Below are 24,806 nucleotides of genomic sequence, written 5' to 3'. Positions count from 1 at the left end.
ATAGGTTTAATTCAATTTTAGTTTCTCTATATGTACGGCTGTTTATATGAACGTCACGGGAAGACGGTTTTTTGAGAGAAGTTCTTAAAAGTGCACTAGGCTATATATTCCTTCATTAGTATACAGTGGCGGGTAAATGTTAGGAAAATAAAATCTGGAAATCTCAAATTCCTCCATTAATATCAGCTGTATCAAAAATCTGTACAAAATGAACGTTGTTTAAAATATCATTTTCGATTTTTGTGTCTTTTCTGACTATACCTAGTATTTACATTTCATGTTGTCATTTTGTATCGGCTAGATTAGTAATGGGAAAATCGAATACAAAATAACCGTTTATTCCATTATTTTTCCTTTCGAATATTTTTGTTCATTCATTCGAATGAATGAGGCAATCGAATAGTGAATTTTTCCATTCGATTATTTTTCAATTATTCATTCGAAATTCCATTCGAATGAATGAAGTAAAGGAGTAGGGAATATTTTTTTCTGCTCGATTATTTTCCGATTGTTGTTGTTTGAGTCATCAGTCCATAGACTGGTTTGATGCAGATCTCCATTCCACCTTATCCTGTGCTAACCTTTTCATTTCTACGTAACTACTGCATCCTACGTCTGACCTAATCTGCTTGTCATATTCGTACCTTGGTATACCCCTACCGTTCTTACCACCTACACTTCCTTCAAAAACCAACTGAACAAGTCCTGGGTGTCTTAAGATGTGTCCTATCATTCTATCTCTTCTTCTTGTCAAATTTAGCCAAATCGATCTCCTCTCACCAATTCGATTCAGTATCTCTTCATTCGTGATTCGATCTATCCATATCACCTTCAGCATTCTTCTGTAACACCACATTTCAAAAGCTTCTATTCTTTCTTTCTGAGCTAGTTATCGCCCATGTTTCACTTCCATACAATGCCACGCTCCACACGAAAGTCTTCAAAAACATCTTTCTAATTCCTATATCAATGTTTGAAGTGAGCAAATTTCTTCTCTTAAGAAAGCTCTTCTTTGCTTGTGCTAGTCTGCATTTTATATCCTCCTTACTTCTTCCATCGTTAGTTATTTTACTACCCTAGTAAGAATATTCATCTACTTCCTTTAAGACTTCATTTCCTAATCTGATATTTCCTGCATCACCTGCCTTCGTTCGACTGCACTCCATTACTTTTGTTTGGACTTATTTATTTTCATCTTGTTCTCTTTACCCAAGACTTCACCCATACCATTCAGCAGCTTCTGGAGATCTTCTGCAGTCTCAGATAAAATAACAATATCATCGGCAAATCTCAAGGTTTTGATTTCCTCTCCTTGGAATGTGATTCCCCTTCCAAATTCCTCTTTGATTTCCTTTACCGCCTCTTCCATATAAACACTGAAAAGGAGGGGGGAGAAACCGCAGTCTTGCCTCACTCCTTTCTGGATTGCTGCTCCTTTTTCAAAGCCCTCGATTCTTATCACTGCAGACTGATTTTCATACAGATTTTATATAATTCTTCGTTCTCGGTATCTGATCCCAATCACCTTCAGAATCTTATGTAGCTTGGTCCAATCAACTTTATTGAATGCCTTATCTAGATCTACGAATCCCATGTACGTGGGCTGGTCCTGCTTGATTCAATCCTCTAAGATCAGACGTAAAGTCAGGATTGCTTCACGTGTTCCCACATTTCTTCTGAAGCCAAATTGATTTTCTACCAACTCTGCTTCAACTTGTTACTCCATTCTTCTGTAAATAATACGTGTTAAAATTTTACGGGCATGAGATGCTAAACTAATGGTGAGGTAATTTTCACACCTGTCAGCAACGTCTTTCTTGGGAATAGGTATAACAACATTCTGCCGAAAATCGTATGGGACTTCTCCTATCTCATACATCTTAGACACTAAATGGAATAACCTTGCCATGCTGGTTTCTCTTAAGGCAGACAAAAATTCGGAGGTAATGTCATCAATTCCAGGTGCCTTGTTCTTATGCAGGTCACTCACTGTTCTGTCAAACTCTGACCTGAAAATTGGGTCTCCCATTTCATCAGCATCAACAGCCTCCTCTTGTTCCAGAACCAAATCATCTACATCTTTACCTTGATATAACTGTTGAATATGTTCCTGCCATCTTTCTGCTTTGTCTTCTGTCCCTAGAAGTGGCTTTCCATCTGAGCTCTTAATATTCATACACCTAGATTTCCTTTCTCCAAATGTTTCCTTGATTTTCCTGTATGCAGCATCTACCTTTCCCAGCACCACATAACCTTCGATATCCTTGCACTTCTCCTTCAGCCATTCTTCCTTACCTACCTTGCACTTTCTATCTGCATTCTTTAATCGCCTGTATTCTTTTCTGTCCTCTTCATTTCTAGCATTCTTGTATTTTTGTCGTTCATCAATCAGGTATAGTATCTCCTGAGTTATCCACTGATTCTTAGTTGATATTTTCTTCCTTCCCAACATTTCTTCAGTAGCCCTGCTGACTTCATTTTTCATGTTTATCCACTCTTCCTCTATTGTGTTTCCTTCAGACTTTTCATTTAGCCCTTGTGCAACATATTCCTTGAAACAAACCCTCACACTCTTTTCTTTCAACTTGTCTAGATCCCATCTTTTTGCATTCTTTCCTTTCTTCAATTTCTTCAACTTCAGATGGCATTTCATGACCAACAAGTTGTGGTCAGAGTCCACGTCTGCTCCTGGGAAAGTTTTGCAATCCAGCACTTGGTTTCTGAATCTCTGCTTAATCATAATGAAGTCTATTTGGTACCTACCAGTGTCTCCAGGTCTCGTCCACGTATACAGCCGTCGTTTGTGGTGTTTGAACCAAGTATTGGCAAGGACTAAATTATGATCAGTGCAGAATTCAACCAGCCGACTTCCTCTTTCGTTCCTTTGTCTCATTCCGAATTCTCCTACTGTGCTACCTTCTCTTCCTTGGCCTACCACTGCATTCCAGTCTCCCATCACAATTAGATTCTCGTCACCTTTTACATACTGTATTAGATATTCTATCTCTTCATATATTCCTTCGATTTCCTCATCATCCGCTGAACTAGTAAGTATATAGACCTGCACTATTGTGGTGGGCATTGGTTTCGTGTCTATCTTGACGACGATAATTCTTTCACTATGCTGTTCGTAGTAGCTTACTCGCTGCCCTATTTTCTTATTCATTATTAAACCAACTCCTGCCTTTCCCCTGTTTGATTTTGTGTTGATAATTCGGTATTCACCTGACCATAAATCCTGTTCTTCTTGCCAACGTACTCGTACTTCACTTATACCAACTAAATCTAACTTTAATCTATCCATCTCCCTTTTCAGATTCTGTAACCTACCACAACGATTTAAACTTCTAACATTCCACGCTCCGACTCGCAGAATGTCAGAATGCATATTCCTGATGATCGCCCCCTCTCGTGTAGTCCCCACCCGGAGATCCGAATGGGGGACTAGTTTACCTCCGGAATATTTTACCCGGGAGGAAGCCATCATCAGTACATCATTCATACAGAGAGAGCTGCATGTCCTCGGGAGTTAGTTACGGCTGTAGAAACTTCATTCGAATCAATAAGGCAATCAAATAGTGAAATTTTCCATTCGAAGGTTATTTAAAAAATCGATTGGATGTTTTTCGATTGTTTAAAGTATTAGATTATTCCATCATTAGGCTTGATCAAATTTGTTGCTTTTATTGACCTGTGTCAGTCTCATCCTTGACTGTGTTGATGATATGAAAGTGGCTGAGGTATGAGAGATGCTAATAATGCCATTTCTTATTCAGCCAATGAAAGTTATTGAAAATGTCGCTCATCGATTCGGTTGGTGCGTTCATGCCAATGGGCATGGCTGACTCAAAGTAATAACAGCTCCAGGCTCGATGAGGATAGCTACGGGAAACTACCTCACCCCCTCAATTTCCTGGAATTCCTCTTTCAGGATGCCAAGGCCATCTATGTCAGGTGAAGGGGGGACTGTTGATGATCAAACCAAAATGTCTTATAAAACTCTACCTGACGAATAAATATAACCGATATATTAATGATTTTTACATTTATCACACATTTAAAATATTTTGGGATATATTTTAACATGAATATGTTCTTTTCTTATAGCCTCCATGGCTCAGACGGCAGAACGCCGGCCTCTCACCGATCGGTTCCGTTGTTCAAATCCCAGTAACTCAATATGAGAGTTGTGCTGGACAAAGCGGAGGCGGGATAGGTTTTTCTCCGGGTATTCCGATTCTTCCTGTCATTATCCATTCCAGAAGCACTCTTCAATATCAGTTTATCTGTCAGTCTTTAAACATTGCCCCAGAGGAGTGCGACAGGCTTCGGCAGTCAGCACAATTCCTATCCTCGCCGCTAGATGGAGACTTCATTAATTCCATTCCTGACCTGGTCGACTGGTAACAGGCTGTGGATTGTTTCATGTTCTTTTTTTCTTTTATTTTCAAATATCTTTACGCCGCACCGATACACATAGGTCTCACGGTAATACATGATTTTGGGATGAGGTCTATCTCGATTTAGTAGTACGTGCTCCAATGCTGTGTTCGGTCGCTACGTAAACCACTTAAGAACCCAACAGTGCGTTTCGTACTTTTCCTATCACTGTCCGTTACTGAATATAACTAATGTACCCAAACCTATATACACTTTTTTGCAAGTTGCTTTACATCGCACCGAAAGATTGATTGATTGATTGATTTATTTATTTATTTATTTATTTATTTATTTATTTATTTATTTATTTATTTATTTATTTATTTATTTATTTATTTATTTATTTATTTATTTATTTATTTATTTATTTATTTATTTATTTATTTATTTATTTATTTATTTATTTATTTATTTATTTATTTATTTATTTATTTATTTATTTATTTATTTATTTATTTATTTATTTATTTATTTATTTATTTATTTATTTATTTATTTATTTATTTATTTATTTATTTATTTATTTATGAGTCTATACAGAGATTGCCTCCAACTTGGAACCTGTGTTGTTAGTAATGAACCAAACAAATGTACAGTTAAAATACCCAAACATGCTGTAGTAAGTAAAGTAGACCCTCCACGCAGCGACCACCGGCCGGTGTGGCCCGGAGTATTGTGCCCTCCGCGTGCTGTTCACTGCGTTTTGGAGTCTGGAGATTACCAGGTAATCAGCGTTTGCCAGTACTCGCGAGGCTGCTCACGATATTGAAATAGTAAGAGTAATAGCTCCCGCCAGTAGTGATAACCGCTGGCACGAGGATATTCACAATAATACTCGTAATTATTGGAAATCGTGAGGCTACTCACGATGTTGAAGGGATGAACAAAAATCATAGAAATAAGATGATAGGGATAATTATTAGGAATCGCGAGGCTAATCGCTATCCTGAAAGGATGGACAAAATAAAATAAGTAAGTGGAAAGGAAGCGGTCATCACCATAAACTAAAGGCTAATCCTTGTCGCTGGAACCATTGTCTTCTCAATCCTGCTGCTCTCTTTACTTCCTTGTAGTTTTTACATCCCATCACGTTTCTGAAATCATCGAAGTATATCTTTCTTGGTCTTCCTTTCCTTCAAAGATGTTTACTAGGAAGTCATTATGTCTCAGGATATGACCTACAAGTTTTATCTTACTTCTTTCCATATCCTATACCAGTCTCCGTTCTTCATTGATTTCCTTTAAAACATCTCCATTTGTCTTCTTTTTCTTTCAGTCCAGCATGTCGTCGTCATTTTACTTCAAATCCACATTTTCGTTGCTTACAAATGAATCTCTTTTCGTTTTTTTAATAGTTCAGGAAGCGGTCGTGGCCTTAATTAAGGTACAGCCCCAACATTTGCCTGTTGTGAAAGTTAGAAACTACGGAAAACCATCTTCAGGGTAACCGACAGTGGGATTCCCACTATCTCCCGAATACTGGATACCGATCGCAGTTATAGGACTTCAGATATCGAGCTTGGTACATTAATGTTTAAGTAAATGTTTGTTTCATTCCATCGGTATTGTATTCTTTTCTTCGTAAAAAATACTTCATTGAAACTCTACACTCCTGTACTCTATTACAGACACTCGTACGGACACTTTCTCCGCATAGAATTGCAAATATGAACTCTTTCTCTCGTCTTCTAAACCCAAAATTATATCGATAATTCTATGCTTTCCCGTGTAGCGGAGCAATTTTTTTTCTTTTATTGAAAACCTGCAAATAACAACATTTATAGGAGCTACAATTTTCAATCATTTATTCCGTCTAGTGGCCAGGATCTTTAAAGACGTCATGTCCATATGCTTTGACTCCAGGGCGTACCCAGGATATTTTTTGGCGGGGGCGTTGGATTGGGAGGGTGTCCGAAAACAAAAACAATAGTGACAAATATCCTTTCTTTCAAATTTATTTTATAGAAACAAAAGTTTGAAATAGTTTTAGAGCAGTACCGTTTAAAATTTAACGGATGAAGTAGAAACGTAAATTCATAGCGAACTGGTGGGCAGAACACGCTTTAAGACGTGCGTGTATTGCAACACAAAGATTTCTGTCATCATTTAAGAATGAAGGTAACAATATATTTAAATGTAAGTATTACAAATATTTAGAGGTTGATTCCTTTTAAAAAATCTTCTAACGGCTTGGTAACATGAAAATACACTCATGTTTATAAAAGCAGAACACCTTGAAATACTAGAGATAGGAAGTTCATATTCACAAAACATGTGCATTGGTATGTTCTGAAAAACCACCGACTGGTAAAACGTGCCTGCGGCTCTCGTTGTCGCTATAAACCGAAGGTAATCGTTCAGTGTGACTTGATCAGACGTGCAGGATGCCTCGCAGACGTATGCGAGAACCCTGCCGTCAAATGAGTGAGTTTGAAAGACGGCGCATTATTGGCATGAGAGAACGTGATGCATCCATCCGGGAAATTGCTGCTGGTATGGGACGAAGTGTGCCGGCAGTGCAACAGGTGTGTACAGAAATGGTTCACAGAAGGCCATAGAACACGACGAGATGGGTCTGGTCGCACCACCTAGACCACCACGCGAGAAGATCGACAACTCATCCGAATGGCATTGCAGGACAGATCTGCGTTATCCTCGGCGCTGGCGCAGCAGTGGAACAGAGTAACACATCGTACACTATCAGGAGTGATAGTACGTCGCCGTTTATTACGGTCTGGGTTACCAGCGCGTCGTCCACTTCTCTGTCTACCTTTATCTAATGTGAATAAACATGCTAGACAGCAACGGTGTATGGAATGACGTTACTGGGGACATGAACGGTAGCAGATAGTGTTTTCGGACAAATTCAGGTTCTGTTTGTTTGAAAATGATGGTATTTTGGTTCGCTGCAGACAGGTGAGGAGACATCACATTGACTGTATTCGCATAAGACATACAGCTGGAAATCAAGGCCTAATAGTGTGGGGTGCCGTTGGGTACGACCGCAAATCACAGTTGGTGCATGTCCAGGGCACTGCGACCAGTTTGACCTACGTGAATGACAGCCTGCGACCCGTAGCCATACCCTTTCTGCACGACACCACAGACGCCATAATTCAGCAGGACAATGCGCGACCACATGTTGCTGCACAAACACGTGCCTTCTTGTTGTCACAGGATGTCAGACTGTTGCCCTGGCCCGCCCGATCCCTGGACTTGTCGGCAATCGAAAGTGGGGATATGGTTTAACGTCCACTGCGGCGCTGTGACCCAATGCCAACCACCAAAGATGAACTGTGGAACCAGGTGAATGCAGCATGGATGGCTATACCCCATAACGCTATTCGGGCCTTATACGCGTCGATACCATCACGCATGGAACAAGTTAGCAGTGCCCATGTAGGACCCAGTGCCTACTAGGCAACAGGACATATGTTGAACCTAGGTGACTGAAATGCTAATCGTTTATGCAGAACATACTAGTGAACATGTTCTGTGAATATGAACTTCCTATCTCTAGTCTTTCAAGGTGTTCCTTTCTTATGTACATGAGTGTATTTCTATATTTCTCAAATGGTGCAAAATATATTAACACATAAAAAAACAAAACAAAAATTAAAATTTCAACTTTTTTCATTAAATTTGTTAGCTATATTCATAGAGAAATATTTAAGGATTGCACAGATTTTTATAGGTTAAATTAATTTTTTAGTTCGCAAATGTTTGTTTTATAACATTTCTAATTTATTGTAGGCTATTTCAAAATCCGTCTATGGTGTTTAAATTAGTCAAGTTCAGTTTTATTTCAGAGGGGGTTTGAACCCCTAGGCTTCCCGCTGGGTATGGCCTTGCCCTGACTCCATGATATGTCGGTTCGAGTCATGTTGGTCGAAACATTTCACTATCACAATGTTGGCCGGCAGGGCAGGGGAGGTGGGGGTATACAATTTCTTACCCCTAGATTGCGCTCAAAAAGTCCAGGTTCAATTCCAAACTTCTCCGCAGTGTTCGTATGGAGTGAGGACATGTGACGCAGTTGACGGTCATTCGTCCGTCGGATGGGGACGTTAAGTCTTGAGCAGGCCCCTTGGTGTTATTCGACATGAGTAGGCTATGTGCCGGCACTTCGTTTCACCCTCTCCATTCCTACTACCATATTTCACGTCATTCATTTTGTCTTATTAACTCCTCTGTGAGGTTGCCGTCAGAAAGTAAGAAGTTGATACGAAGTTTCATCTCACTTCATACCAGACCCCGCAGAGAAACGGGTTAAGGGTTCAACACACATTCCCTCATGAACATGTAAGAGATGTAGGCATGGAATAACCATTCTTCTTATTCACTTCCTGGCCTTTTTTCTAATTACTACATGTGCATTTGAATTAGTTTTATGGCCGTATGTCATTAATGATGCTAACTTTATATAGAGGGTTGTGTTCACTAATGCGCGATGTAGATGAAGAGAAATATACAGTTCCTGAGTCAGACGAGTTATCCGGGCGCTTATGGAATGCCTGGTCTGTCCTATCGAAGCCAAAACCCTTTGAACCAAAGGCTGATACGCCGGACAGAACATTATTTATGATATTTTGTTTTTTATTTAAAAATGATTATAATGGTGTGATAGAGATATGCATATTAGTTCTGGGGCTATAATCGTCTACAGTAGACCTACTTGTGAGATAACCAATCATTCCCACTTATGTGTCTTGCTCTTCTTTACTACGCACAAAGGTAGGTCTGTTATATTCAAAAGCTGCTCTAACGACATGGAGTTCTTGAGAGATCCACGTTATCACTCAAGGATTAAAATTCAAAGTAACACTTTCCTGTTTCCCCTGCACGGAGTACACCACACGCCAAACAGCCTCCTTTGTGATTTAAAAAAAAAAACCTGCTCACAACTTTTACAGTAACCATAGTCTAAACTCTGCCAATACAGACGTTCTGCACATGAGCTTAACGTGAAAGGGTGTATTACATATTCAAAACCCAATTTCTACCCTTTTATCTTCGTTAATTCTCATCAAAGTAATCTTGTAGTTGTTTCATTAATAACACCCTTTCCTCATATTCCCTGCGCTGTTCTACCCGCGGGATTCTCACGATTTCCTTGCTGATACCTGTCCTGTACTCATTTCCTGATGAAAACTCTTATGCCCAGGTGCGTAAATCTCAGTTACGAATTAACCGTGGTAAAATGGATATCTTAACATGGTTGTGTTGAATTTCTGTTGAATCAAGCCCGGTTTTGAAATTTGTGACGTTTTACCGCGGTTAAAATTTAACCGGTCTTGTGCGAACGGATAAGCAGCTAACCGAGGCTCTCGTTGCGTGCATCCAAAGTCCCGAGATCTTATCGTTAAAATAGATTTGGCACCACCTTTCGTATATCTATAGTATCTTGAGGATGATGAACAGAGAGAAAAAGAATGTGGCGACTTTCTTACAGTTAATAGGTGACCAACTATAGTTCCCGACTTACAGAAATAATACTCTTTCGCCAAGAAGTGATCTAAGTCAGTGAACATTTTAGTTTCAATTGCACTATAATTTGGCGTTCTCGCTCACCGTTCCTTTTCCATATCGACTGATACTGATAACCTAAACTAACCTAACGAAACAGAAGTAATTAATCTTAGAAATTAGGGGCTGTAATAGAAAAATGAGCGTTAAGAAACCACGGTTTCGAAACCAAAGATTAGCAATGGTGCAACAGGTTAATGAAAATACGTCGGTAAGAATTTTACCACGGTTTTGTAGCGCCTGATATTTACCGAGAATTGTGCAGCCGGGCATTAACCTTCATCTTACTTCCCCTTCTTTCTCCTCCCCCTTGCCTGCCTACCGTAACCTGTACTCTGACTGAGGGAGATCTGCCTTCATTCCTGCCCTCCATTAAAAGCCGAATTATCTCCTTCAAACTCTGTATCTCTTTCCTCATACTCGTTAATGCTGACTCAAGATAGAAGTGAGGATGCTGACACAAGTAAGTTCACGCAATGTCAGCTAGGGCCTGTGGTCGCTAACAGACACTTTCAAATGGTGAGCACCTGTCAGCAGCTCCTAAAGACGGGTCTAGACTTGTTGTGTATCCCCGTATCATACCTCCGTTGCGTATCATCCGGTGATACGATACGATGCAACGCAAGAAGTTTTCTCCACCATATCATCCATGCGTATCCATATCCCCGAATCAAATACATGCAGTGGGAAGGAATGGGCTGAACCTCAGTTTCGCACCAGCTTTCAATCAGAAATGACTACACCTAACCCGAAGGTATCAGCGGGTGCGTGCATCTGTCTTCACTATCCTCTAAAAGAAATAAATAAGACATCACGATGTTTGAGGATATCACAGATCTATGCCAGCATAGAAGTGCAAAGATGGGTCCCTTTTGTTCGTGAGCACAAATTTTCAATCGGTGAAATGTACAAGAATTTCACAAGGATGCATCCTAAGCTCCTGTTCTTTTCATTCTATTACAATGACCTATGCTTTGGGGATTCTATATCACGTTCTTCTTCTCCTTGCTCCACTCCTTTACGAATACAAGCAGTGAATCTAAAAAAAAAATAACGCTCCCTGGCGATGACTATGTACGCTAGCTGTTCTTTGTGTGGAACTGGTTGGGAACGGTGTGATGCAACGCGTGCGCGTCCAGGCAAGCCTGTCTGTACTGCGTGTCATCCATTTGATGCGACGGCAACAGACTGCCAACTGAACGAACACGTCGTTGCGCATCACCATATTGACATTTTGCAACGGTATGATGACACGGCGTACCGTCCACACTGATATGCAACGGAGATAGGATACGAAGATATGCAACAAATCTGGACACGCATTAAGACATTCTACGTTCTGAGCCGACCCACATTCAGCGTGTTTATATTTCTACGTAGCTTGGGGCTTAATTCTTATAAATCATCTTCTGTCTAATTTTCACAAATCTTGCGCTAGAGAGCAGCACGTGACCAAGTTGGCCGTGTATTTTATCCCTTATTTGTAATCCTAGCTGACGGTTGGAATCTTGTGTGCGAAAAAAAAGCTATGTTTCTCGGTGAAATTCCCTTTAAAATGTATTTCAACATATTTAGTAGATTTAAATGGATAATATGCGTGGCGTTTATCTTTCGACGCATGTATAGGTTTCCGTTTGGCATTCGCCTGTGGGTAATGGAGGTAGTGGTGATTATTGTTTAAAGAGGCAGTACAACTAGGCAACCATCCTCTATATAACACTAATGAGAGAGAAAAATGGAAAGGATCCGTCACTTCGAAAAATGAAGGTATCGGGCAAAGGAAGAAAAGGGCCACGAAAGGTACGAAAATGAAGGATTTCCTAGGCCTCCATACGTAATACAAGCGGGGTCGGAAAAGAACAAGAGTTGACCAAGGGAGGTCGGACAGGATAGATGAAAGTGAGGAGCCTGGCACAAGTAAGTGGAAGCAATGGCAGGTCTCAGATAAGGGCCCCGCGGTCGACAACGCACGCTCCAAAGTACAGAGGCCCTGGGGCCCCTTTTAGGCGTCTCTTGTGATAGGCAAGTGATACCGTGTGTGTTATTCTACCGCCCCCACCCACAGGGAGATGTGAGTAATGGTACTCTTAGTATTAAATATCTTCTGACGAGGCGTCTGATGGTGTCTGACTTGTAATAATAGAGTCATTTTAGTATTTGTTTACTTTTGATCTTACACCTTTCTTTGGGTCAGTGTTTTTGGAGCTTGCTCTCTCATGTTAATTATTTTGTATCGTGTTCCGTATCGTACTGAAATTCTCCGTGGCGTGGATATGCATGTTCTATTTTATGTGGTGTGTGTATGTCTGTGTGTGCATGTGAGGTTAAGTGGCCATGTGCTTTTGATTATGGTGCATCTCACTCTTTGCTTTTGGGAAGATTGGCGTTTACAGCAATTTGTGCCATTCCTTAATCATCTCGCTTACGTACCTTGAATGGACTCGCCACTGAATCCTTTGAGGAAATTGCTCCAGATGATGAGCATGTTAAGTGGAGTAATGTGATGTTTTATGCGGAGCTAAGTGTATATGTCCTTGATGGGGTGTGGATCTAGCACTTGGTTCCCTAAGTCTTACGAGAGTTTGTGAATAGCACCTTGCTTTATTTTACTCTTGCCCCGTATTAATGAACGGGGAAGACATAAATGGTAGAATCTATGTTTCTTCGCGGTACTAGGAAGATCTCTTTACTTTAATTCAATTGATATTATTTTTGTGGTATTCGATCTGCCTGAATGTTTATTTATTATTCTGGGTCCAATTTCCATTTAAATTTTATCATTATTTCTATAACTTACACCATTGGACTCTCCATATGTAGGCTCCTCACCCCCCCCCCCACTTTTTGTCTTATAATTTGCTGTGGTAAAATGGATAGCTTAACATGGTTGTGTTGAATTTCTGTTGAATCAAGCCCGGTTTTGAAATTTGTGACGTTTTACCGCGGTTAAAAGTTAACCGGTCTTGTGCGAGCGGTTAAGCTGCTAATCGAGGCTCTCGTTGCGTGCATCCAAAGTCCCGAGATCTTATCGTTAAAATAAATTTGGCACCACCTTTCGTATGGTGGATCTAGCACTTGGTTCCCTAAGTCTTACGAGAGTTTGTGAATATCACCTTGCTTTATTTTACTCCTGCCTCGTATTAATGAACGGCGAAGACATAAATGGTAGAATCTATGTTTCTTCGCGGTACTAGGAAGATCTCTTTACTTTAATTCAATTGATATTATTTTTGTGGTATTCGATCTGCCTGAATGTTTATTTATTATTCTGGGTCCAATTTCCATTTAAATTTTATCATTATTTCTATAACTTACACAATTGGACTCTCCATATGTAGGCTCCTCACCCCCCCCCCCCCCACTTTTTGTCTTATAATTTGCTGTGGCTCGCATCACATTCGTCGTGCAGTATCCAGTCCCCTTAATCTTTTGATTTTGGTCCAGCGTACGTCATTTATCTCGTGATTCGAACGTTACCTCCTAGTCCCACGATTGATGCTATTGTGGAGAGAGCATACTTTCCAGTCTCTGTCTGTGTGTCTGGAGTCACACATACAATCGGAGTAATGATAATTGCAAGGGGGCTTATCGGTGTGCGTTTGTGGTTGATGATGTACGGACTATTTTGGTTAAACTGCTGCTGTCTACTTTTATTCGAGTATGCATTATGCACAACAACGGGTCAAAGATGGGTCCCTTTTGTTCGTGAGTACAAATTTTCAATCGGTGAAATGTACAAGAATTTCACAAGGATGCATGGTTAGCTAAATGGTTAGCGTGCTGGCCTTTGGTCACATGCGTCCCGAGTTCGATTCCCGGCAGGGTCGGGAATTTTAACGATCATTAGTTAATTTCCCTGGCACGGGGGCTGGGTTTATGTATGTGTCGTCTTCATCATCATTTAATCCTCATCACGACGCGCAGGTCGCCTGCGGGAGTGAAATCGGAAGACCTGCACCTGGCGAGCCGTACATTGCCTTCGGACACTCCCGGCACTAAAAACCATACACCATTTCAGTTTTACGGGTGAAGATTGGTGCTTTCCGATGGTCACACGTGGCCAGACTTGTATGTTTCACACAAAGGTATTGTTAATTTGTCATTTGCTCAGTGCTCCGCGGAACAGGCTGGCCCTGGTCGGACTCCGTGGCCCGAAATTTGGTTAGTTTCCCTGCTTTCTCATGTTTCTACTGTTATTTATATCACTGATTATTCTTTTTATCGTTAACCTCTGGTACCTGGGGTTTCCTCTGGATATTCCTTGTTCTTTCTGGTCTAGGGGGATAAAGGGTCCAGTTTAGCTCCCACTTACCGAGCTCGATAGCTGCAGTAGCTTAAGTGCGGCCAGTATCCAGTATTCGGCAGCCCTGAAAATGGTTGTCCGTGGTTTCCCATTTTCACACCCGGCAAATGCTGGGCTGTACCTTAATTAAGGCCACGTCCGCTTCCTTCCCACTCCTAGCTCTTCCCTCTCCCATCGTCGCCGTAAGACCTATCTGTGTCGGTGCGACGTAAAGCAACTAGCAGAAAAGAAAAAGCTCCCACTTCTTCACCTCAACTAGCATAGACAAGCACCTGAAAAACAGTCCGTTAGTGTGTATTGTTACATGGGAGTCATTGCGGAATATTCGGGTAAGCTTAGCCATTGAAATGTGGTTTTATCGCAGAATAATCTGAATTTCCTGGGTGAACAAAGTGAGGAATAGAGAGATACTGTAGGGGGTTGAATTGGAGGAACCTAATTTGGAAAGAGAAGGGATGTGTGGATTTTGCATGTTCTAAGGCATGAATGAACACCAGTGACATTTCTTAAACGAGGTATACAAAGTAGGAATGTTAGTGCCTGACCGAGTTTGCATTACACTAACCAGGTCATTAAAAATACCAGCTACCACTCGTACACAACTCTGAAGAGACTAGCCAAAAATAGAGAACGGCCTAGAGCTGCTTGCTTCTCCGAAACACGAGTCTCATATTACGTAAATATCAGGTATTTGGTGTCCTGAATGCTTGCTTCATTCAAACAATGTATAAACAAATAAATATATTTATTTTCCTGATGATATATTGTACCCTAGGAAAAATGAAACCATAGATTATGTCATCAGTCCATAGACTCATTTGATGCAGCTCTCCATGCCAACCTCTCCGGTGTTAAAATTTTTCCTTTCTACGTGACTACTACATCCTTTCTTCTTTTTCTTTTTCTTTTTCTACCGCTTTTACCCACACCTGTGGGGTAGCGGGTGCGAACTGCGTCGCACATGTGGATTTGGCCCTGTGTTAAGGCCGGATGCCCTTCCTGACGCCAACCCTGTATGGAGGGATGTAATCGCTATTGCGTGTTTCTGTGGTAGTTGGTAGTGTAGTATGTTGTCTGAATATGATGAGGAGAGTGTTGGGACGGACACATACACCCAGTCCCTGAGCCAGAAGAATTAATCACAAGCGATTAAAATCCCCGACCCGGCCGGGAATCGAACCCGGGACCCTCAGAACCGAAGGCCAGTACGCTGACCATTCAGCCAACGAGTCGGACACTACTACATCCTTTACCTATTATAATTTTTTCATACTCATACCTGCCATTTTTATCACCTACACTTCCTTCAAAAACTTACTGAAAATATCTTGGGTGTCTTAAGATACGTTCTATAGTTCTTCCCTTCTTCTGGTCAATTTTCATCAAAGCGTTCTCCTCTCACCAATTCGATTCAGTATATCTTCATTCACATTTCAATCTACCCATGTCACCTTCAGTATTGTCCGACCCGTTGGCTGAATGATCAGCATACTGGCCTTCGTTTCAGAAGATCCCAGGTTTGATTCCCGGGCGGGTCAGGGTTTTTAACATTCATTGGTTAATTCCAATGGCTTGAGGGCTGGGTGTTTGTGCTGTCCCCAACATCCCTGCAACTCACACACCACACACAATACTATCCTCCACCGCAATAAAACGCAGTTACCTACACATCGTAGATGACGCCCACACTCATTGGAGGATCTGTCTTACAAGGGCTGCATCTGGCTAGAAATAGCCATACGAAATTAATTAGTTATTACCTTCAGCATTCGTCTGTAACACCACACTTCAACAGTTTTTATTTTCTCTTTCTGAGCTACTTATTGTCCATGATTCACTTCCAGAAGAAAGTCTTCAAAAAACATCTATATAAATGTTCGAAGTGATCAAATTTCTTTTCTTAAGTAAGGCTTAAGTTTATTGTGCTAGACTGCATTTTTTATCCTCCTTATTTCTATCATCATTACTTATTCCACTACGCAAGTAATAATATTCACCCACTTCCTTCAAGACTTAATTTCCTAATCTAATATTTCTTGCATCACCTGACTTCATTCGACTGCATTCCTTTATTTTTGTATTGTATTTTTTATTTCCATCGTGTAATCATTCTGCAAGGCTGTAGCCATACCATTGAGCAATTTTTCCAGATCGTTAGAAGACTCAGATGAAGTAACAATGTCATCAGCAAATCTCAAAGTTTTGACTTCCTCTCTTTGGATTGTGATTCTTTTTTCCAAATTCCTTTACCACCTGTTCTATATAAGCATTGAAAGGTTGGGGGGCAAACTACAGCCTTCCCTCATTTCTTTATGGATTGCTGCTTCTTTTCCATACCCTTTGAATTTTAGCACTGCAGTTTTTTGTACAGAGTGTAGATATTTTTTTCTTTCTTGGTACCTATCAGATCCCGATCACCTTCAGAATATCAGATAATAAATCGGTTCAATCAACATTATTGAATTCCTTTTCTTGAACTGAGACTGCCATATACGTGGGCTTGTATTTCTTAATTCTATTCTGTATAATCAGACGTGAATTATGATTGCCTCATGTGTCCATTTCTTCTGAATCCAAACTGATCTTCTCCTATTTCAGCTTCAACTTGTCTTTCTATAATTCTGTATATAATACGTGTTAAAATTTTGCAAGAATGAAATACTAAACTAATGGTGCGGTACTTTTCGCACTTGTCAGCGTCCAGTTTCTTGGTAATAAGTATCACAACATTCTGTCAAAAAACGAATGGAACTTCTCCTGTATGATACATCAAACATACTAAATGGAATAACCTCCCAATGCTGAATTCAACTAAGGCGGTCAGTAATTCTGATTGTATTTAATCTGTTCCAGGTGTCTTGTTCTTATTTGTCTCTCTAAAAACTTCCTCGAATTCTGACCTCAAAATGGGGTCTCCCAACCCATCAGCATCCATCATTTACTTCTTTCCCTTGATACAATTGCTTAAAATATTCCTGCCATTGTTCAGTCTTTTCTTCTTTCCCTATATTTTTTCCGTCTCAGCTATTAATATTCCTACACCTAGGTTTCCTTTCTCGAAGGTATTCTTACTTTTTCCTATATGTAGCATTATACCTATCCTACAACCATATAACCTTCAACATTGTTACTTTCAGCCATTCTTCCTAAGCTGACCTGCACTTTCTGGCTACTTCATTCTTTAATCCCCTGTATTCTTCTCTATCCTTCTGATTTATTGCGTCCTTGTATTTTCACCGTTCGTCAATCAGGTCTAATATCTCCCGAGTTATCCACTGGTTCTTACACGATCTTACCTTTTATTCCTAACCTTCCTTCAGCATCTGTACTGATTTCATTCTTCACGTCGGTCCACTCTTCATCTATTTGTATGTTCCTCATCCTTTTCATTTAGTCCTAGTGCAATATATTCCATCCTATCCTCTTGGATTCCTCTCTTCAATTTCTTTAACTTCAGATGACACTTCATGACTACGAAGTTGTGGTCAGAGTCCACGTCTTCTTCTAGGAATGTCTTGCAATCCAACACCTAGTTGATGAATCTTTGCCTAAATATAATGAAGACTATTTAATACCTTCGTGTATCTCCAGGTTCCGTCCACATATACAGCCGTCGTTTGTTATGTTTGAACCTAGTATTAGCAAGGATTAAATAATGAGTGGTGCAGTATTCTGCTAGCCTGCTTCCTCATTCAATCCTCGTCCCAGTTCGAATTCTCCTAAGGCACTACCTTATCCTTCTCTGCCTACGATTCCAGTTTCTCATCAGAATTACATGATGGTCTCCTTTTATATATTTTACTAAATGTTCTCTCTCTTGAAATATTCTTCGAATATCCTCGTCATCTGCTGGAGTTATTGGCATATAGACCTGCACTGTTGTAGTAGTCATTGGCTTGGTGTTTATCTTGTCTACAATAATTCGTTCACTGGGCTGGTCGTAGTAGCTTGCCGGCTATCCTACTTTCTTATTCATTATTAAACTAACTCCTGCATTTCCTTTATTTGATTTTGTGTTGATGATTCTGTAGTTGCCTGAAGAAAAATCCCGCTCTTCCTGCCAACGTACTTCACTTATAACAACTACATCTAACTTTAGTCTGTCCACTTTTCATTTCAGATTCTCTAATCCACCACATTTATTCAACCTTCTAACAGTCTACGCTCCGATTCGCGCAATGCCAGTATTCATCTTTCTGATGAATAGCCCCTCCGTTGTATTTCCACCCGGAGATCCGAATGGGAAACTATTTTACCTCCGAAATATCTTATCCGAGAGGAAGGAATCATCAGTACATCATTCATTCATAGATAGAGAGCTGCATGCCCTCGGGAGTTAGTTACAGCCGTAGTTGCCCGTTGTTTCAGCCGAGTAGCACTATCAATACAGCTAAGCCATGTTAAGTATTATCACAAGGCCATATAAATTAATTATCCAGACTGCTGTCCTCGTAAATTTCTAGAGGTTGCTACCTCCATTTTGATGGAGCATTCGTTAGCCTGGTCTCCTGACAGATACCCATTCGATATGGTTGCAACTACGGTTCACCGGGACGCGCAAGCCACCCAACCGCGGCAAGGTGGCATGGTTCACAGGGGAGAAAAATTAAAAGGTGGAAATGGAATAGTATCGAAGCTTTGAAGGATGAGAGTATCGGCAAAGTAAAGCGGGAGGCTCCGAAGGCCATAAAAATAAAAGAATCCATAAGACTATTAACATGGTCGTGGAAAATATTATGAATCTGTTGTGGGCAGAGTAAGCCCTAGCACAAGTTACCTCTAAATTTCCTGACTTCTTGAAATTGATACGAAACGAGAAGACTATTCTGTCCTCCGTATGTGTTATCATAATAAGATTATCAAACTGACCGCATGGAGCGACGGCCCTCATGGCCTTGGCCTACCAAGCGATCGCTAAGTCCGAAGTTATGTAAATTATGAGATGATGCGTGATCATTGTAAAGAATCCTCTCAGCTGTTGTTCCTGGCTCCTTTAGGTTATCTCATCCTCAGATAGCTCCTGAATTATTTTCACGTTAGTCCACGAACCGGCACACAGATCAAGGTTAAAATCCCCTGATATTACCAGTAATCGAGCCCGATGCCTCTATGTAAGAGACAGGCTCGCCTCCTACCGCAGAATAAATAAAACTCTAAGAGGGTCTACATTACGGTAACAAATACCGAATTTAGAAGTTAATATTATTTTAGCTATTGGTTTATCTTCTCACCAATTCAGAGAGAGGTGTTTTTTGGTGACGGTGGAGAAGAAAGAGGCTAGGACTGCGAAGGAAGTGAGGGTGGCCTTAATTAAGGTTCATCCCCAGCATTTTCTGATATGCAAATAAGAAACTCGTGAAACTGTCTCCAGGGCTGCCGAAGGTGACTTCCATACGCACCATTTCCTTGAATGAAATCTAACAGCTACACGAAGAGAAACGCGAAGCCAACTCATTCGGTATTAAAAAAAAGAGTTAATATAATTTTAGATTTGCCTTTATTCCCAACTCCAGGTTTCAGCAGTCAACCTATGAACCTACGACACAAGGAAATGTCGTAGAGGTTGACCCCGGCATACATCCCCACCTACTTCATCTTACAGTGTATACACTGCTTCGAGAATTATGGTCATCTGCTATTTCTTCCGGTTTCAGAGCTTATCTTCTCATCATCGCGCAGTCGTCTTCCACCATCGGATTCACTATATCTCCGTCTACTTGAACATTTCTTCTCTATTTTGCAACTTTCCCAAGTGGAATCCGCCATTCTGACGTTCAAGTTCGAAGATGTTTTGCGGTCGATGTCGGATGTTTCACCCTGTTCCGTGGACGCATTTAAGTCTTTACGAGAAATGTCGGTTTCACTGGTCTCTCGCCGTCTCCGCTTTTCTGCTGCGTCATCGTTCCATTTGCTTCGTTTTCCGCAGCAGTTATTCTCCCGTGGAAGAATATATCCGATATCAGCAGAGCTGCGTCTGTGTCCCGAAAACTCTTTCTCGTCCTTTCTCGGAGGAGGTTTTAGAAAACGTTCACTTTCGCTGTCTTCTGTAGAACTCCTCCTCCTCTTGCTCACATTACTTCGATGACTGCCAGATGAGACAGCCCATTGCCTTGGATGATTACTGTGTTCACCTGTATCTTTGGCTTTGGTTTCGGTGCTCTTTATTTCAATGTCGGTGCGAGAATTCAGTTTTGAATGTCCAGGTGATCTTTCAGTGCTCAGAGGGCTTTTACTCCATCGTTGATAAGTGTTTGTCCTACTGTGATGAGTCTCGATGTTTACCCTGCCGGTCCGACTTTCACCACAAGAAGCTCTGCTTGAGTTACAGTCCCTATTTTTCTTACGTTTATATGAACACAAGCCTCTATACCCACAACCTTGCTTATGTTTTCCACATTCCGGGTCCCCGCATCCTGTTACAGTACCAGTTTCTATCTCAGATGAAGCATCTTTCTTTTCTTTACGACGTTTGTACTCGTCATTGTCAGGGGCCTGTTTCGCAGAAAGAGGACTCCCAATCATTCGGTCCGATGGAGTATTAGCAGCTTTTTCGCTTAAACCTTCGAAATCAATGCTCCTGATCATTTCTTCTATTTCCACTTCATTGACTCGTGCTGCAGGACCTTTGGCAGAATTTGGAAAGTGGTCAGACTGCTTTTTCTCCGGAAGAATGACATTTCTCTGTACTTCTTTCTCCTGAACACGTGATGACTGGTCACGCTTGACAGATGTTCTTGGTTCTTGTATCTTTCTACCTTCCTCCGCCGAAGAGATTAAATTAATAAATTCATTGCGTTTTTCTTGGAACGTCCCTGGTCTGGGGAAATCCTCATCCTCCCTCCTAATTCTCGGAGCGACCACAGGGACATCATCTTTGCTAACCTGACCCCGTTTCTGTAAGGCAAACTTTCTATCATCTTTGAGCGTTTCTTCGTCTGACATTCTCTCAGTGCCACTGTACATATCTATGTCGTCATTCGGAACTTTCTTTCGGTCGTGATCAAGTTTATTTCGATCTGACGATCTTTCCCCTTCCCCTGGAGACGTTCTCATTTCAGATGCTCTCTCCTTGCTACCTCTGAGGTCTTTCTCAGTTTCATGATCATTTTTTTTCCAACCAGTCTTTCTATCTTCTTCAGTCAGGATGGTTGTAACCTCTCTGAGTTCCTTCACACATTCATAATCATTTTTTCTTCGATCGGATTTCTTCTCGTCCTCAGTTAGACTCCTTTTCCCTTCTTTACTACCCCTTAGCTTATCGTACACTTTGGGATGTTGTTCTTCTTCACTCGAAATGTTTCTGCCTTCTCTCGATTCTTTTCCCTTTTCAAGTCGATGAATCTTTTTCTTCTCTTCAGTCGTAATATCCCTGTCATCACTCAACTCTTTTCCCTTCTCATATCGATCAATGTTCTTCTTCTCTACAGTAGGAATATCCCTGTCGTCAATCAACTCTTTCTCCTTTTCATATCGATAAGTCTTTTCCTCTTCAATTAAAATACCCCTTTCATCACGCACCTCTTTTCCCTTTTCATATCGATTGATCTTTTTCTTCTCTTCAGTCTGAAAATCGCTGTCATCACTCATCTCTTTCCCATTTTCATAACGATTAATCTTTGTCTTCTCTTCAGTCGAAAAATCCCTGTCATCACTCAACTCTTTTCCCTTATCATACCGATGAATTTTTTTCTTCTCTTCAGTGGAAATATCCCTCTCATCGCTCAAGTCCTTTCCCTTTTCATATCGATAAGTCTTTTTATTCTCCTCAGTGGAAATATCCCTCTCATCTCTCAAGTCTTTTCCCTTTTCATATCGATAAGTCTTTTTCTTTTCTTCAGCGGAAATATCCCTCTCATCTTTCAAGTCTTTTCCCTTTTCATATCGATAAGTCTTTTTCTTTTCTTCAGCGGAAATATCCCTCTCATCTCTCAAGTCTTTTCCCTTTTCATATCGATAAGTCTTTTTCTTTTCTTCAGCGGAAATATCCCTCTCATCTTTCAAGTCTTTTCCATTTTCATATCGATAAGTCTTTTTCTTCTCTTCAGTCGGAATATCCCTCTCATCGCTCAATTCTTTTCCCTTTTCATATCGATAAGTCTTTTTCTTTTCTTCAGCGGAAATATCCCTCTCATCTTTCAAGTCCTTTCCCTTTTCATATCGATAACTCCTTTTCTTCTCTTCAGTGGAAATATGCCTCTCCTCCCTCATCTCTTTTCCCTTTTCATATCGATTAATCTTTTTCTTCTCTTCAGTCGGAATATCTCTCTCCTCCCTCATTTCTTTTCCCTTTTCATATCGATTAATTTGTTTCTTTTCTTCATTTGGTATATCCCTCTCACCAATCCGATCTTCCCCCTTATCATACCGATAAGTTATTTTCTTCTCTTCAGTGGAAATACTCCTCTCATCCCTCAAGTCTTTTCCCTTTTCATATCGATTAGCCTTTTTTTTCTCTTCAGTCGGAATATCTCTCTCATCCCTCAATTCTTTTCCCTTTTCATATCGATTAGTATCTTTCATCTCTTCAATAAAACCATCCCTCTCATCCCTCAAGCCTTTTCCCTTTTCATGTCGATTAGTATTTTTCTTTTCTTCAATGAAAACATCCCTTTCATCTCTCACGTCTTTTCCCTTTGCATATCGATTAGCCTTTTTCTTCTCTTCAGTCGGAATATCCCTGTCATCCGTAAAGGCTTTATCCTTTTCATATCGAATAGCCTTTTTATTCTCTTCAGTCGAAATATCCATCTCTTCCTTCAAATCTTTTCCCTTTTCATATCGGTTAGACCTTTTCTTCTCTTCAGTTGAAACATCCATCTCGTCCCTCAAGTCTTTCCCCTTTTCAAATCGATTAGCCTTTTTCTTTTCTTCAGTAGGGATATCCCTCTCATCGCTCGACTCTTTCCCATTTTCATATCGAATTGCCTTTTTCTTTTCTTCAGCCGGAATATCCCTGTCATCAACCAAATCTTTACCCTTTTCATATCGAATAGCCTTTTTCCTTTCTTCAGTAGAAATATTCCTTTCATCCCTCAATTCTTTTCCTTTTTCATATTGATTAGCCTTTTTGTCAGTCGAAATATCCCTTTCATCTTTGTGAATTTTCGCCCGATAAGATTCACTCTCATCAGTGTTCTTGCCGTCGTCATCGGGGAAATCGTCAACATCAGAGGGTTCCTTTCCACTTCCATAATCGCTCTTACTCCGGTAAATTATACCTTCTCTTTCACTGAAACGATCAGTTCGTCGTCGACTGTATTCCTCTTGTCTCACAGGGGATGTTCTTTTACGACGAATAAATGCTTCAGCATCACACAAACAAATTGGCCTTCGTGAAATCCTTTCCTCACTCCATGTTTCGGTAGTAGTTCTCTTAATCACTTTGTAACGGCCTGGAGCACTTTTCCGCCTCTCCTTCGGTTTATCCTTTTCAGAGGAAGGTGGTTCTTCGTAGAGGAGGTCCTTCTCACTTTCCGACGCGCTTCTGGTTCTTTTAGCAGATTTTGGCACGCTGCTTGGCTGTCCGCCATCACCATTTTTCCAATAACCGCCCTTTGTAGGTACTGCTTCGCTCTCCAACGCCTTAAACTCAGACGTAGACCGACGTTCATCTGTGCTGAACTGAACTGAACTTGCACACATGCACCACGGTTGACTGTCATTTTCTTTGTCGATGGACTGGTCACTCTCTTCATCGTCATATTCCGAGAGCGTAAGATCTTGAAACTGGGAATACCTAAGGAAGATATCTTTCCTGTAACATAAAAAGCAATATTGGTGCTTAGGCTAAAAGAATCGAACAAAGATCACTACCATAGGAATAAAACCTAAATCAGTTGTTGTCCTAACTAGTGTGGTAACCAATGTCACTCAACAAGGATGCGAAATGGCCCTCTAGGAAACCTAATCCGTATATCCTTCTAACCGAATGGGTGTTTTGACCAATTTCAATGAACGTGATCTGAGAAATCCTTGATTGATTGATTGATTGATTGATTTGATTGATTGATTGATTGATTGATTGATTGATTGATTGATTGATTGATTGATTGATTGATTGATTGATTGATTGATTGATTGATTGATTGATTGATTGATTGATTGATTGATTGATTGATTGATTGATTGATTGATTGATTGATTGATTGATTGATTGATTGATTGATTGATTGATTGATTGATTGATTGATTGATTGATTGATTGATTGATTGATTGATTGATTGATTGATTGATTGATCGATTGATTGATTGATTGATTGATTGATTGATTGATTGATTGATTGATTGATTGATTGATTTTAAGGGACAGAATAATCCTGTCGTAACAAAGTATATGTAAACAAAAATAGAAACGAATTTACTGTCTATTCAACGAATGGAGGCAACGTACAGAATTGATTTAAGAAAACCGAAATGGAAACTGTCACACAAAAGGGAGCATAAGTTCCCTATGTAACAGTACACGAAGAAATTAATCAGATATGTAGGCTCATCGCCGACAGGTTGAGGTTTCGTCTGAGACCAGAGAGATCCTTA

The sequence above is a fragment of the Anabrus simplex genome, chromosome 3 (genome assembly GCF_040414725.1).
Source record: "Anabrus simplex isolate iqAnaSimp1 chromosome 3, ASM4041472v1, whole genome shotgun sequence".
Classification (NCBI taxonomy): Eukaryota; Metazoa; Arthropoda; class Insecta; order Orthoptera; family Tettigoniidae; genus Anabrus; species Anabrus simplex.
This window is presented reverse-complemented; position numbering follows the sequence as displayed.